This window comes from Scomber japonicus, chromosome 24 (assembly GCF_027409825.1).
Source record: "Scomber japonicus isolate fScoJap1 chromosome 24, fScoJap1.pri, whole genome shotgun sequence".
NCBI lineage: Eukaryota > Metazoa > Chordata > Actinopteri > Scombriformes > Scombridae > Scomber > Scomber japonicus.
In genome coordinates, this window is record NC_070601.1 from 3630881 (window position 1) to 3636613 (window position 5733).

The 5733-nt window shown below is 45.0% G+C and overlaps 1 pseudogene; it reads right to left on the reverse strand.

Moving 5' to 3' along the window:
• Positions 1-3968: 3968 nt before the first annotated feature.
• Positions 3969-5032, reverse strand: LOC128354445 (neuronal migration protein doublecortin-like; annotated as a pseudogene).
• Between the last annotated feature and the right edge of the window lie 701 nt (positions 5033-5733).

Consider the following 5733-nt stretch of genomic DNA (forward strand, 5'->3'; position numbering starts at 1 on the left):
CATTTTATATACTTAAATATTTTTTTAAAAGAAGTGAGATACAGGGTTCTCACATGACAGGGATAGATAGGATCGATAAATCGACTCAATAGTATATTTAATTGTTAAATTGTGATCAACTTAAACAGCCTCAGCAATAAAATGCATCACATGCATTGATTCATCAATGATATCAATCCACAAACATTCTGTAACAGTAAAACAGAGAGGGACTGTTTTTACTTTTATACTTAATTGCATTTTGCAGATAAAACTTAATGTTAACACTTTCACAAAAATGAGGTTTTGAATGCAGGTCTTTGTAGTGTATAGTAGTAGTGTAGTGTCTTTGTAGTGGAGTATTTTCAGTGTGGTATTAGTAGGCTACTTTTACTGAAGTAAGGCATTTCAATACTTTGTACACCACTGGTTACAAGATGTTTGTCTTTCTTTATATTTAGAAAATAGAAAAGAAAGCTGCCCAGGCACCAGACCAGGCCCCGGCCAGGCACCCAGGCCCCGTCCAGCCTCTGCCGGTTGCCCAGACCAGGCCCCGGCCAGCTTCCACGCCCGGACCGCCCGCAGCAAGGACTACAGCCTCACATAGGGCGCTCCACCAACTGAGCCAAACACTGACAACTGACCCTATTTTTTATTTTATTTTAAAAGCTTATTATTATTTATTATATATACTGATTGTTTTGTTTGTTCATTTAAAGAGTACCTCATGTTCAAATAAATTATTTTCATAATTGCACTCCTTTTGTCTTCTACACTTATTGAAAATGTTAAAAATGTCGTAGTCAGTTAAAAGTAATATCAACTTAAACACAAATATTAAGCATTAAAACTCAAGTTTTTAGTCAAGTTTTACTAAAAAATGTAAAAATTCTCACGACAGTGTTTCTATTTTCTGACCTTTCCAGGGTGCCCATGGAACCTTAGGAGGTCTTTTTTTTATTTTTTCAAATGTGCTAAATCATATGTCTGTCTTACCTTTACTAACAGTAGAACTCTATTATGTAGATAATTATCTACTTGCATGAGAAATCTCTCCACATGATTAACTGATTTTAATAAGGTTTAAGATGCATGTAATACATCTAGTTTTAAGAAAGTCAGAAATAAATTTTCTGAGTATCTGTGACAACAGGTGGCAGGCAGACGCTGAGTTCACGCACAATACAGATTTTACTGAAAGCACAGGGGAGGATTGGGGCTGGAGAGCAGGGTCCAGTTCTGTCTCCTCATGCTGACGACTCACTTGTCCAGCCTGTCCGGATCACCTAGAGGGAAACTTTAAAATGACACATATAGATGCTCAGCAACTTATAGATCAGAGGTCACAAACCTTTATGATACTAAGAGCTATTTGAGGATATGGAGTAATTTGCTTAATAAAAAGTTCCTAAATAACAAAGTTACACAGTTCACCTTTAATAATAATACCAACAATGAATATAATAAGAAATATGTTGTATTTATTTATGGGTGGCCTGATCTTGATTTTGAACATGATTAACGATTTCTGAAATCAGTATCACCAATACAACACAGATCACACATTCTCAAGCTTGCTTTTTGCAGTGTGGCATTAATTAGGCTATTAATTTATTCATTTAAGTTACTCTTGACACTCTATATAAGTATTATTAAATGAAAGATAATAATAATATTAAATGAAAGATAATACAGAACATTATATTCTATATTATATCCCGCATTAAACGGACTGAGAGCACAAAACACACCACAACAGCAGCTAACATTAGCTGCTCTGGTCATCTGTCTGTATCAGCAGAGACCATGAGTCGGTAATAAAGTCATTATCCAGTGCAAAAAATCCAGGTAACATATATTTATCTATGGGTAAAATAGTACTACGGTTTACTCACCGAAAAAACTGCAACACAGAATCCTTTGTCGGTCGGTTAGTACAATCAACAGCACAACCCGCCATATTGCCAGCTAAAAACTACCCGAAAATAGGCAAACACGGACACCGCAGCGCCTGTCTGCTGGATGTAGCCGCGGACCTCTGGGTGTAGTGTAGCCTAGCCTAGCCTAGCCTAGCCTAGCCGATGCTTTAGCATAGAGCTAACTGCTGGCAACTGTCTGTGAACCTGTGACTCAGCGTAACCACGCCCTAATTTATGCCAGAATTTTAAGCCTAAATGACACTTAAACGGTTGTGATACAACCAAATTCACCCCCCCTCCCCCCCAGAGTGTTCACTGAGGTGGAAACTATCGGTAAAGACCAAAAAAGTCAAAGGGTCCAGGCTTTAAATATGTTTTTTTAAGCTGTAAAGTCGGCTATTTTAACATGGGGCTCAATGGGAAATTGCTCACTTCTGGGACCAGCCCCCAGAGGCCGCGGGGGGAACTGCAGCTTTTTGAACGCAGAAGTGGTCCTCACTCGGAGAACCCAAAACTCCCCCCTTGGTGAAAACCACAGACGGTATTTTTTTTTTTTTCCCATTTCACTTTTTTTTATTTATCAAAAGACAGTAATCTAAAAAAAAAAAAGGCACCACTGTAGGTGATGAATTGGAGTGAATCCTTTAACAAAACATTTGAGACCAAAAGTGACATTTTAACACCGTGAAAACTGCTGGTCAGTAAATTGTGCACCCTTTTTGAGAAACCATGTCTAATCCTCCTCAGAGAAACATGTAACAATAATGAGCTGTTTGTTAACCCACAGTGGGGAACAGATTTTCAAGCAGCAAATGGTATTGTGGTGAGACTTGGTGGGAGGCGGAGCAAGGACTCCTTAATTACTGATCTCATACAGGTGTGGCAGGGAGGGGACAGAGAGAGGAGCAGTGAAGAGACTCACAGATGCGGCAGGTGGGGGTTGGAGCAACAGTCACGGCAGCACGGCACTCTGTCAGGAGGGTCTGGGCCGGGAGGGTGTCGTTCGCAGTGATTTAGAGCTGCCGGCGATGAAGACAGGTAGCCAGGGGAGTTAACCCTATAGACTAGGAGGGGAGGCTGAGTGCCTCCTGTAGCCAGACTTAGGGTCCACATTAGAGAGTGCTGGGCTGCCACAGCTCCTTGTGTAACACTGATTCTGCTGCTTACTGCTGCTTGCTGCTTCTGCTGTAACACTGACTCGGCTACCTGCTGTGCTTGCTGCTGCTGGCTGCTTCTGCTGCAGCACTGACTCTGCTGCTTGCTGCTGCTTCTGCTGCAGCATTGACTCTGCTGCTCGCTGTGCTTGCTGCAACACTGCATCCAGTGCCTGCCTTCGCCGTCCAGCGAAGCCGTTGCCCTGGGGAGTTGGACGGCGACATAAACTCAGACCCCGGGGGAGGGTCTCGCCTAGAGGGCGAGTTAAGTGACATCACACTTACACCACACATGTTCATTTTATATTGTGTAATGTGTTGTCTTATCATTGTATGATTTTAATAGTGTGAGGGAGAAGTTCTTGGGGGGTAGTGGCAAGCTGTGGGCGGGACATTTTATGGTTCTCCTTGGTGTGTGTTTGCAGTGCCTTAAGAGGGTGTAGCATGCCTTTTGCCTTATGCTAAAAGTTTAGCCGTGTGTAGTGATTCTTCAACTTAGCGTGCCGTGTTCTCCGGTGTGCCTTAAAGTAGTGACTAGCCTTGTGTGTAGTGGTTCTTCAATTGTGTGCTGAGATCCAACTTAAAGGGAGCCTATGTGTTTCCCCTTGACTGTCATCCTGACCTTGCCGTAACTCTCCACTCCTTTTTTATGAATTATTCTTGCTGTTAATAAAGATTGTCCTTTTTGTACGCCACTCTCTCCACGGTGTGTTTGTTCAAGGTTCTGACATTCCTGGCATTTGTTGCCAAAGGTAACACCCATTTATATCATAGCCGTGGTGCCTAAGGCCTTACAAAGAGACAAAGAGTGGTTCTCCTAGACAACAGGTGGCACTTTGAGTGAAGGTGGAAAGCAGCAGGGGTATAAAAACTTCTGTGTTTCAGGCCAAAAGGAGGCAGGCTGCAGCAGGAGAGTCTACATCGATTCACCGAGGGAATCGTCATCATCCATAGATAAGGGCAGGTAGAGGTCCTTCTGCTCATTGTTGAGGCCTGGAGTGGTAGGGGTGGAGGTAGGGGTAGGGGTAGGGGTGGAGGAATAATCGGAAATCGGGGTGGAGAGCTGGCTGCTGGAGCCCGTCCCGTTGGTCGATTCAGCAGGAGAGTTGCAGCGCCAGATTGGACCAGGACTCTTTCCAGAACCACGCTGAGGTGTGGGTCCCTTGATCACCCTGCATTCATACTCATCCAGAGAGAAGTCGTCCTGGGCGTAGCGGAATTTCTCTGGTCCACATGCAATGAAGACATCGTCTTCACCAAAGAAATCTTGAAGGCAGGTAACCTGCTTGCCATCAAGCGTGTAGATCCTTTTGACCATGCCACTTTCAAGTTTGATGGCCTCAGTGATGTCAGTGAGCACCTGCTCGAAGGAGTGTGCCGTTTTCTTATTGAGCAGAACACGCACAGCCTTGCGTGGTTTCACACCGCTGCGCATCACCGTCACTAGCTTGGGTCGAATAAAGTCCTTGGTCTCTATGGACTCACCGGCGGCCATGGCAGCAAAGGACTGCATGTTCTGCTGGCTGGCTGAGGCCTTTACATTCACAGACCAGTTGGGGTTGACGTTCTCTGTGTAGTCAACCTTCTTGTAGAAGTTCTCCGATGCACAAACATAGCTTTCCCCTTCCTCTAGCTCCTCCAAGGTTGAGATCTTGCGTAAACCATCAACAGTGAAGATGAAGCGGACACCCAGCGGCAAGTTAATGTGATCTGAGAGCAAACGTGTGAGGTCAGCCAGGGGGGCGTCGAAGGTGAGAAGTCGATCATTGGCCACAGCGTACACGATGCCCTTGAAGTAGCGGTCTCCATTGCTGTAGAAGCGCACCTTTTTGGCTTTCTTCTCATTGGTGAGGGCCTGCAGAGTGCGCGTGCGGTAGAAACTGCTATGGGCACTGTGGGTAGGGCTAGGAGGTCCATTCAGGCGCCATTCAGGCGCGAGGACTTGTCTCGTTCGTCAAAATGTCCAAAGTCAAGCTTCATGATGACTGCAAGTTGTGGTGGTGACCAGCTCCAGAGAGTCTGCGTCGCTGCTTGCGGAGTGAAGGGAGTCTGTGTGGGGGAGTGTGTCGATGCTGCAGGATAGCGACACGCCGTCTTTCCCCTCGCCTTTGTCTGCTTCAGTCTGCGAGCCGAGCCGCTGCCTCACCACAGACGGTATATAAGAAATGGACGCAACATCCGTGACGTCACCCATTGGTTTGTGGACTCCTGCTCGGAAGCCAATAGTATCGAATCTAGGCAGCGCCATCTTGAAAATTTCAGGTGCATGCCGGGGAAAAAAAACACGGATTCTACTTATATGGGTATAAGGCGGAGTCATGGACAGACGTATGGGCGGGACCAACGGTGGAGCGGGGAGGCTGCGATTGGTTGCGAGAGCTGGATCTCAAGGACATTGGTCAATCAACCTGTCAATCACAACGTAGTCACGTAGCCTGCTTTATCGTCAAATATAGAATCAGGGAGGCCAAAATTTCATAAATGAACACCAGACTGCATTTAAGAAGGCTTTAAACTAGCGATTGAGACCATAAACACATTTTGAAAACGTTTACTGAGGTTAGAAATCAAGTGAGAAGTTGGTGAATTCTCCATTGACTTGTATAGAGACGATCGCCCCCTGGTGGCCTTTTGATAAAATGCAGCTCTAAGTTACTTCCGCATTGGCTTCTTTTCAGAGG